This window comes from Cryptotermes secundus, unplaced genomic scaffold, assembly GCF_002891405.2.
Source record: "Cryptotermes secundus unplaced genomic scaffold, Csec_1.0 scaffold374, whole genome shotgun sequence".
Lineage (NCBI taxonomy): Eukaryota > Metazoa > Arthropoda > Insecta > Blattodea > Kalotermitidae > Cryptotermes > Cryptotermes secundus.
The window spans coordinates 694,185-705,733 of record NW_019741302.1 but is presented as its reverse complement, the minus strand read 5'-3'; the positions used below and the strand labels follow the sequence as shown (position 1 = coordinate 705,733).

General features: G+C 40.0%; 1 protein-coding gene across 3 annotated transcripts in view; it reads left to right on the top strand.

Annotated features, from left to right (window-relative positions):
• Positions 1-11,549, top strand: part of LOC111872703 (methylmalonic aciduria and homocystinuria type D homolog, mitochondrial) — a 125,503-nt gene continuing 113,954 nt past the window's right edge. For 2 of the 3 annotated variants that reach the window (XM_023866851.2, XM_023866850.2), the window contains exon 1: positions 2-330. The gene's annotated coding sequence lies outside the window, so the exon portion shown is untranslated. Of the gene's footprint in view, positions 331-11,549 lie in introns of all 3 variants that reach the window. The other variant, XM_023866852.2, reaches the window with a different exon arrangement.

Below are 11,549 nucleotides of genomic sequence, written 5' to 3'. Positions count from 1 at the left end.
GCGTAGTTTTCGTCAAGCGTGTGGAGCAGTGTGTTGTTCGTGTGTATTCCTTGCAATCATAAGGAACATGTTTTACGTTAGAAGAAGGACAGAACTTCTACGTAATACTACTGTTCACAGATGAGCAGATATTGTTGTAATGATTGGCATTCAGAAGTCTCGAAGTTGTGAAGTTGAAGACTGAAGTTGTGAATACTAGCTTTAACCTAAAAGCAGAATTGTGAGTGTATGTGTGTGTATATGTGCGCGCCCGGATTTCAGAGCTAATTTCGAACAGAACAGTAAGCTCTTCACGATTTGATGCAGTATTATTGGAGCCAAAGATGAAAGGTATGGGACCGCCTGAATTTTATTATTAGGTTAATATCTATTGTGTGTTACAGCCTCGAGGTCACATACTTACATTGTTCCCCTGCGTATTAGTGAGCAACATTTGACTAGATACAGTAGAATAGAAATATTGGTTCTGAAAGAAACTGTTCTTTGTTGAGAATGGGGTGAGGAGTAAGGGACGTCATTTATCTGTTCTCTTCAAGCGTCTAAACTGTTAAAAATTTATTTATATGCTCTTTTTTTAATCTGTGTTTACATCCAACGCAGCTATTCTCCAAGCAGACGAATCTTGCAGCTGAATATTGTAGAGTATGGTCATGTAAAGTTCAAATACAAAGTAATTTAGTCGAGCACTGCTCTTACGACTTTCGAGTCTGATCTTTCATAAAAAGTACAGTCTTGATAAGATTCCATGGCCTATACGACTGAAAAGTAACAAAATGAATCATTCTTTCCCTCTAGACACGAACAAAAATATGAAAAAGTATGAGCATCGTATGTTGGCATAATTTATTGAGTTGTCTTCTTGTAGGCCCATGCTGATGAGGGAAATGTTTTAAAGCTCAGTTACTTCTAAAGTACTCATGAAACCTATAAAATATATTTAAAGCCAATCTGTAATTCGTAATTATGTAAGATTTAATCCAATATTACTTTTATGTTAAGAACACTATTTTCCATACCATGTAGTTCGGTAGAAGCCCACCAACATTTCGGATAACTCTATTGCCTCCAGAGTCAGGGTCGAAGAGTAAGCAAAACAAGAAACGAGCAGCAAGCAATCTCTACTTGCTGCCAGATTCTTACTGGATTCTTGCTTAGCTTATTCTACGACGCTGAAGACGAAGACAGTAACGTCCTCCGAAAGTCTGTGTGCTTCTACGGGACTACACGACTTTACATTCCAGAAGACCCTCAAATCCAACCTTGGTATTATATCAAGTTAAAAATTCAAATGCATAAATTGTATTAAAGTGTGGTTTTCTTAATGCAATATAATTGCTCCTTAAAGGCCTCCATCAATCTTCTTCTTCTTAAGAAATAATTTTATTATGTGCGCATGTTACGTAACTGTGTCAATGAAAGTAAAGTTTTGTCTCCATACAAACTTGAACGTAGGCCAACTTACATTTGCTACAGTAAACAAATTGTGTACCGCTGACCAGACAATGCTGTCTTCTCAGGAAGTGAGACGTACTTTCAATCGTAAGAACTAGACCACTCAGTTCTATCTGGTGCCGAAATTAAGAACGCGTGGAGCCATACCTCTAGTCCACCACACGTCTTCATGGCTTTCTTTTAATTAAGCACAAAGATAACTTTATATTTACATTCTCTCCTCTCCTCTCCGGCAGTGTTTAATGCTGTGTGGAATCATGAGGGGACGTCGAGAATGTCTGTGATGTATTTAATTTTTGTTTAGGAAATAAAAGGGCATCGGAATATAGGCTTACGTACAGTTGCGTACAGTTTTCCCTCTAAGAACATTACATTTGCTTGTAAGATTTGAATTTCTCATGGTGGTGTCTATGGAGGTTACTGTTTTCCGGTATGTGACGGGGCATATTGTAGATATTGTCACATGTTAGTGACTAGACACGGGATTTGGTTTGGTAACTGGATTTATTTAATTCTTACAAATCGTAACTACAAGTAATTATAACGCTCTCGCTAATTCACGCACTCCACTTTTCACTACACCACACAATAACTCTTCTCAGTTTGTCTTCAATAACAGTTTCTAGATTACGGCTCCCAACAATGTAGATTCCTCAACTCTGATGTTCAACGGCTCCTGTCCTCACAGGGTGGCCATAAGCTCATATAAACATTGTGCGAATTAGAACTCATGTATGGTTTTGAAACCTTAGCTCTGTAAGCGCAAATACATCAGAATCCGCAGAAACCATACACTGATGGTAAAGCAACACTGCTGTGGGAAATTGGTCCGGTAGGAGGAATAAAGTCCTGTGGTCATCACCGTCGCAGTGCTACCCATACTTCGTGAAAACCCGTGCTATCAGAAATAGGGTTTCTTTACTCTACTGATATCGATTTGCACTGCATGAAAATTGTAGCGCTCATAACAACCAAGTTTCGGCCCCTTTACCTTGTTTTTCATACAAATATTTGTAGGTAGTTCACAGTCATACTTGATTGCTTGTTCATTGGCTGCAAGGTCCTTTAAACAACCTTGACCTCGTAAGTTTTGAGGTTTTCACGGCGATGACAATGAAGAAAGTCGTCTTCTGGGTTTAGGCACCGTGTATTCTTCGTTTTGGCCGACGTTTCGGAGGAACGTAGCGCCTCCATCTTCAGAGCATTTGAATGGCTTGGAATGCGGAGAGCAGTAACTACTGAGCTACTGCTCTCCGCATTCCAAGCCATTCAACTGCTCTGAAGATGGAGGCACTACGTTCCTCCGAAACGTCGGCCAAAACGAAGAATACACGGTGCCTAAACCCAGAAGACGACTTTTTTCAACCTTGACCTCCTTTACGGCAGATTCCCATTTTTTCTATTTGTTTTTCGTCTGCGTCTCTTCATAAATCATTTTCTCCATATTCCAGCCATCTCATTCTGGAACTTCACCACTTTTGTTCTACCTTCTGCTTAGTTTCATAAATCTTCTTAGCTGCCCTTATTATACCCAATCTAATCACATCCCCCAAACACTTCAGACTTCTTTTTTTCAATATCCGCTACCAGATCATGGTGTTTAAACAATTTCTTCAGTTTTTGGCTGGTTCTGTTTCTCCAAATCTTTTGTTCGGTTACTGGTCCATACAACTTCCTTAAAATCTGTATCTCCCACATACACATCACAACTTATTCTTTCATTTATCTATGTCCATATGCAAGTCGAGCAGCCCGCTACACCCTGTACTTGGATTTGTGAAATGCACTGTTAGAAACACTAGCCAGTACACCAGCTATGCTAAGGTCTTTCAAAGGGCTGTGTCATAGCTCAGACGGTTAGTTGTTGGCTTCCAACCGCGGCGTCCTGGGTTCAATCCCAGTCTAGGTGGGTTTTGTGGTGGACAAAGTGGCAGTGGGGTAGGTTTTCTCCAAGTATTTCAGTTTTCCCTGCAAATTCTCATTCCACGGACTGCTCCACACACACATCATCATCATCATCATCATCCGGGGCTGGCACAATAGGTCAAATAGTGGCCGACGTACCAATTGGACTCACACCCCACCCAAAGAAATGAAAAAAAAAATCAGCTAAAAAAGTCGTTCGAGATTTTCCTCAGTCCCTCCCGGAAAATCTGGATAGCACCTCAATCAGACCACAACCGCTTCCTTCCAAGTACTTTAAAATTCATTATTCACAAATCATCCTACCGTTTGGCTTTGTTATAATCCGAGATACAGACAGCTTCATTAAATAAACAACGTACTTTCAAAATCCAATATGATACGCCTTCTGCAATGATGCAATAGCCTGCAAGTGTCTCTCAAAGGGAAGGTCAAGCATACATAGCCGTTGCGAAAAATGACTGCAATAGAAATTTATAGTCTACTATCCGTAGATGTATCTTCATACAAAATTAAATAGCACCCATTTCGCTCCCACTAAAGAATTTTATATGGCGGCTCTGTTCGCATTATGAAGACAGGAAATTAGAAAAAGTAGGAAGATGAGGATAACTCATATTAATGTCATGACGTCCGTATGAAGTGTAATGAAATCCATCATCTGGTTCGAAAGACATTAATGGGTGAAGTACATGTGACACATAACGAAACGCTACAAAATACAGAGTTTATTAGTGACAGGACCTCGAGGGTGATATTCTTATTCTGAATGCGCATGTCACAGCTGAGGATGGAAGAAGTGATGCAGATGACAGCCATATGAAGATCTGGAACTTCCCTACGAGCAGCATGGAAGCGTTTGTCTGTGTTTCCAATGAAAATGCGAACACAAAAGATGACTGGCAACTAGAGTTTTGCACGGAACTATTAACGAAATTGACTTTAAAGTAATATAAACTTTGACTCATCCGAGAATTTAATGGTCAGAGTGCACTGTTCTCGCATCGCAAGATTCATAAACACACTTGGACTTCTCCTGATAGGAAGACGGGGTACAGTCGATTAATCATGTCATGATAGATGATGGCATTCAAGTATACTTGATGTCCGATCTTTCAGAGAAGGAGACTATGATACTGATTACCAGAGCCCGGATTTTGATGACATGTCATCTTTTTTTTCCTTGTATCCTATGGGATGCTCTTAAATATATAAATCTCGGATATGAGCTGCTGGTTACAGAAATGTAAATTTTGTAGGTAATTTTTTGGTAAATATTTGGACTTTTAAGGGTATTTCTTGTCATTTTTGGCAATTTTAGGGAATTTTTCTTCATATGTTTTCTGAAATGTGAATAACATGGAAGCGAAGTGTTCTTTCTTTTCTCCTTTAGGTCATTTTTCTGGATTTTTTCGGTCATTGTACAGGTCAGTTTTTTTTATATATTTTCAGTTCATCAAAATCCGGGCCTTGCATATTACATTTTTGGGTCATATTTTAGGTCATTTTTCAGGATTTTTTCGGTATTTTTTAAATTTTCAGGTCATCAAAATCCGGGCCCTGCTGATTACTATTTGGTGATTCCAAAATTTTGCGAGAGACTATCACCAAGTCAGTAACCAACAGAATACTTATGAGAATGTAAACTAAGAAACTAAGGAAGTTAGAGAATTATATTAGGTTAAAATTTCAAAGAGTTTTGGGAATTTCGGATACCAGCGTGGACATCAGCACGGCTTGGGATATAATAGAGAGAACATAAACATTGCAGTCAAGTAGAAACTTCAAGCAACATGCTGGATTTAAGGTTCGCACAGGGATGACTATGAAGAATCCTATCTTCTGGGATATAATACCATGTACTTCGATAAAAGTCGACTGATGTTTCAGATGAAAATGTCATCCGGAATGTCGGTTACCTTCGCCCGTGGTTTGACGAAAAAATTTTCAAGATTATTACATGCAAAGAAGTAGATTAAAGTGTTACTGTTAGGAAATTCAAGCCAGATGAAGATAATCTGAACAATACTGTGGCATATAGACTCATTGCTATGCAACAACAGCAAAATAAGTAGCTATACAACAGCCGTTACTAGGTAATGGCCACAACAGACATTTATGCAACAAAACAACCCACATTGATGATCCCCAATAATTTCATCTATATATGGACTTAACCTTGAGAGAAGAATGTTGGATAAAATTTTGTATGAAGTTAATAGCAGTGATATCCCCCGATGATTAATACAGTTAGTTTTATCACCCTTCTTGTGTACTGGTACAATAATAGGCTCCTTCCACTGATCAGGCAGTGTTTCTTTATGCCAAATAGAAGTAATTAGATTGTGGATCTTAGAACGTAATATTTCGCCTCCTGCTTGAATAAGTTCTGCCGGAATTTGTTCACTACCTGGCGATTTATACCGTTTCAATTTTGCGATAGCACTTTCAACCTCAAAAGTGCTAGGATCAGGTATTATCGGCTCAGCTGTATCGATTTCTGTCTGCCTAATATCACTGACCGTATGTACATTCAATAACTGAGAGAAGTAGTTCCTCCACATATTCAAAATGTTGTGGGAATCTGCAAGCACATCAACATTTTCATCCTTCACTAAGTTACTGCTAGGCTGGTAACCCCTCTTAAAGTCATTTATTCCTCTATACAGGTCTCTAATGTTCTTGTTCTTACTGTTCATTGCAAGATCATGAATTTTGTCTTTCAGATATTCCCTCCTTTTTTTTTTTTCCTGAACTGCCTGCTGGTTTCGCGTCTTATATTGTTCAGATTATCCCCATTTAACTCGCTTGGATCCTGTAACCATTGCAATTTGGCTTGTTTTCTTTGGTCTAATAATTTTGAGCATTCTTCATCGAACCATTGCTTATGCTTCTTCAGTTCATAATAACCTAGACTCTCCTTGGCGGAAATTTTTATTTTTTCTCCAATAGTTTCCCAAGCTTTATTAACATCCACCCCAGTGTCCAAGTTTTCCAAAGCCGCGAACCTATTTGAGGTTTCAATACGACACTGCTCTTTACCCTCTACTTCATTTAATTTCTTGAGATTGAACCTCTCCTTATGAACTTTGTATGTTGTTTGTTTGCTCACTGCCAATCTCTCCCTACCTTTGCCACCGCCAGGTAGTGGTCAGTATCACAATCTGCTGCCCTGAATGATAGGACAACAAGTATACATGAATATATGACAACATAAATCGCGAAAGTAGCAGGCGTTTCAGAAGCAGAAGCAAAAATAAATATTAGAAAGTTGACAACAAGAACACAAGTACTAGAGAGTTGTGTAGTGTCATCAGCAAATTAAAAAAGGGTGACAAAGCAGAACTAACGTGATAAATGGTAAAAATATAACCTGCTTTTTAGCCCCCATAATATTTCGAAAAGGATGAAGAATTATCTGTCAGTTATGGGGGTTAATGATGTTACCTAGAACTAAAATGTATAGATGACAGAGCTGTTAGCAAAGTGCTAGTCTAGGAACCAGAGTGCTTCACACCTCGCTTAAGGCAGCCTAACAGAACAATGTACCCTTGAATTTCATATCTGCATGTGGATATCGGAAGTACGTTGAAAATTGAAAGCAGTAACGTTATAATGATGACGTAACGGCCTACATCACTAGCTGGCAGTGATGAACCCGCTTTCCTACTATGAACAGAGTATATCTATTACATTTTGTTAGATTAATGTAACAGCGAAAATATGACATGATGTAAATGGTCAGGAATTGATAAAAATCAGCAGAATTGATACGATAATGCTATAAAATTAACAAACTACTTTTCGTTTGAATAAAAATTATTGCCACTGCACTGGAAGATATTTTTATTGTACATAGTGGCCGGAGTTCGAGTGCCGGTAGGGTAAAGAATTTTCACTTCTCAAATCGTCCAGACCGGCTCTGGAGTCCACACAACCTTCTATACAGTGGGTACCGGGGGACCTTTCCCATGGGGTAAAGCAGTCGGGGCGTGAAGCTGACCACTCACTACCAACTAGTGCCGAGGTCAAAATTTGGATCTATATATTCACTCCCCCATACGTCTTCATGGATTAGTTCTTAATTAGTTAAGCATAGGAACAATTTTTACCTTTTTTACTTATTTATAGGCGAACTTAAATCGATTATAGTTAAGTATCGAGAAATATCATTATTATCAACTACGTTCAAAATGTTATTCAATCATCTTCAGTTATTTAAGGACCGCGCCATAGCTCAAGCGGTTATTTACTGGCTTCCCACTGCGGCGGCCTGGGTTCGAGCCCTAGTCTGGTCAAGTGGGATTTGTGGTGGACAAAGTGGCGCTGGGGTACGTTTTCTCCGACTACTTCGGTTTCCTCTGCCAATCTTCATTCCACAAAATTCTCCATCATTATAATCACCTGGGCAGGTACAGTAAGCCAGTCAGTGGCCGCCGTGCCGAGTTGACCCAGCTCGACGCCACCCCCCAATATGCGAATTAAAAAAATCTTTTGTTATTTGGGATCTTTCGTGTGGATTTCAAAGCAACAGATCAGTTATAATAAGATCTTCTGCATTCGGCAGATGCCGCATAAAAGGGAAATGCAATGGAAGAGAACGTGGGCTATGCATATTATTCAAGAAACCCCATGATTCGTTTGGAAAAAAGAAACAAACAAAATTCCATGGCCTGTAGTCCGTAAGCGAACAATACCGACCGAGCGACCGCCCTTGTCGGCGAAGTTAGCGCCAATGTTTGTGGATAGAGGATGTCACGTGGTCAGCACAACGGATCCCCACGGCCGTTAATCTCTGTTTTCTAGACCTGAGCCGCTGTTTCCTTGAAATAGCTCCTCAATTATCCTCACGAGGCTGAGTGGACCCCGTTCCAGACCCACTACTCAGAAAATCTGGTAGCGCCGGTAATCGAACCCGGGACATCTGGATCTGTAACCAGGAACTCTGACCACTAGACCACAGAAGCGGTCATTCGTTTGGGACACCAGTATTAACTACCGAGTTTAGTTAAAGTGTGGTTAGAGATAAATATTTGTCTGGTGCATTTCCTGTTTGCGGTTGTCTGACATAACGAATCTTGCCTTTGAATATGCGATTAGAAATTTAGAAGAAACTATGATGGAATGGAACCGAATGAAGCACACAAGCTTCTGGTATACGCTAATGTTAATTTAATTTCGAAAACGTAAATACCTTAAAGGAAAATACACAGGCGCTCTTAGTTCCCAGTAGGGGGGACTGGTCTGGATGTAAACACAGAGGAAGCTAAGCATAGACCCACACTCATGTCTTGTCGGCAGAGTGCATAACAAAACCGTAATGTGAACACAGCTAATGTATTCGACGAAATGTGGCAAAGCTCAGATATATAAGAAGGACAGTCTGAAATAAAAATTGCATTCACGACGAAATTAAATAGAGGATTAAATTCGGGAAACACATGCTACCACGCAGTTCAAAATCGTTTGTGTTCCTGCCACGCTGCTCAAGTGGCTGTAAATCACTGCTCAACGCGGAGTGCCTCTCATGAGTTAGATTTCGTATTTCCTTTACAAATAAAACTCCAAGCGTAGGAGTTTTTTTTTTAAATAACAAAGCCCATAGGTCGCGGGTTCGCTTCACAATGAGGTCATTGGATTTTCAATTTACCTAATACTTCCAGCCGCACTATGGCCTTCGGGTCGACTCAGCCTCTAATAGAAATGAATACCAGGAATCTGGAACTAAAGGGCGGCCGGTGCATAAAGCTGGCAACCTCACTGCCATCTGTGAGCTGACTGTCTAGAACATTTGGGAGCCTCGACGTCTCACAAACTTATGGGCCTGCACGGCCTGTTACATGGACAGCTTAATTTTTTTATCTTTAAGATTACCTAGGAGGGAGCCGGGATAGCGCAGTCGGTATAGGGACTGGCTATAGGCTGAACGGCCGAGGCGTCGAGTTCGAATTCCGACAGGTGCTAGATGTTTCTGCTCTTCATTTTGTTCAGACTGGTTCTGGGGTTCCCCAGTCTCATATCCAATGGGCACCGGGCTTATTTCCCCGGGAATAAAGCGACTAGGACGTGAAGCTGACCACTCACCTCCAATTAGTGCAGAGGTCAAGAATACTTGGATCTATACATCCACTCCCCTATAGGTCTTCATGGCTTAGTGCTTAATTAGTTATGCAGAGGAACAACTTTACTTCTCACTATTACTTGGAAACTGGGCCACAGTTCAGGTGATAAACGCTGGTTCATCATCGAAGGGGGATCGGGTTCAAACCCATGTCGCTTTACGTGGGATATATGGTGGACGAAGTGGCTTTGGAGTAGGTTTCTCTCGGTGTCTCTTCGGTTTTCTCCTGTTAAACTTGACCGGGGCTTAATCTCTGACTCTACTCATGGCTGGCTACAGTGTTGGTTGGTTGGTTAGTTAGTTAGCCAAGCCATAGCTCAAGCGATTAGTCGCCGGCTTCCTACTGTGGCGACCCTAGTTCAACCCCGGGTTTGGCCATATGGATTTTATGATGGACAAAGTGGCGCTGGGGCAGGATTACTTCGATTTCCCCTGCCAATCTTCATTCCACCAATTGCTCCACAGTCACCATCATCTGTCATCTGGTGAAGGTATAATAGGCCAGTAGTGGCCGCAGTACAAAGTGGACTCAGTCTTACCACACTAAGAACACTTAAACAAATAATTCTAAACTACAGATTCGCTCATTTTTTCATATGTCTAAGTTTTACCTTTGTGATTGTGGAATTATTTTAATTAGTCTGCAATTAAAGTGTTATATTTTAGGATGGATGGCAACAATTTAATAGGCACAGCTAGACAAGCTATGCTATGTTGTATTTTAGCGTCCTGTTGCACTAATTCACATTCATACTGTGTATAATTGACAGTCTTCAAGTTCATACAATCCCATCTACCACTTCTACAGTACATGTTTCGGCAGTATGCTGCCATCTTCAGGTGTATCGACCCGTTAACCATTTCACTGCTTGCCTTTATATGTCAGTTTACAAATAATATTAAATTTGTATACGTCCTTATATAATAATAAAGTTTATGTGTTTAAAACTTGTTAAAACCTATTATCTCATACGTCATATTTTTAAAATTCGTGTGTATTATTAATCATCCACATGGGGGTCGTTCTTCTTATGTTTCTAACGTTGTGTGTATATTGTGTCTTATGATGTGTTCTACTCTTGTGGCTGCGTGCGTTGTATCGTTAGATATACCTATACTATGACCTGTATTTCAAAGCAAGAGCAATAAATTAGCGATATGAAGATGCTCGGACGCATCGGAGCTGTACAGCCACGAAACCATCTGCTGGAATGACGAATCAGGACTAGAGAAACGGAGGTTACGGTGGGACGCTGCGAAGAAAGGTTTACTGGCCGAAGTAATCATGATATTAACCCTTTCCGTGCTACTATTTTCAGCGGGCAGACCATTTTGCTTTACCCTTTCATCGTCATTTAGATTTAATATACTGAATGCTGAAAATGGTTAGCTTTAGTGTCAATAGATGGCAGAATAATCTGCCAATAACACAGAAAATAAATAAGTTCCAGGTTATAATGACTGGTTCCAGAGCGATATATCTCAATCTTAACATGTATATTTGTAACATCCGCCTTTGTGATGGTATGTTTTATAATCTGAAGAATTTTTTGCGTATATTACTACATATATATATATATATACACACACACACACACACACACACACACATACACACGACGTCACGATGCGAAGTTCCTACGAAAGTTGCATTTACCTGTTACAGTAGTCACACAAAAGTAGTTCAACAATCGCCATGTTCCTAGTTTGTATATAATCTAAGTAATAATTAATAATTTCCCAAGCTCTGTTACGACATAAAATAGTAATCTATCACTAAGGGTGACAGACTTAGAAAAAAGTACACGTTTATGTGAACAGGGCGGCTCGGAACGGTAGAAAATTTATTTCGTCTGATCAGCTTTACGGGAAATGTCCAGTACCCAAGGTTAAATAAAATCTGTTACGCGTGGTTGGAGGCTAAGTATGAGAACGGATGAACAGACGGACGTGATGTGCTCATTATATGCTTACAACATGCATTGAGTTAAAAAAATACAAATAGAAAAAGTTGATGTTAAATGTAAAACGATTTGTGCTCGCTGCCGGAAGG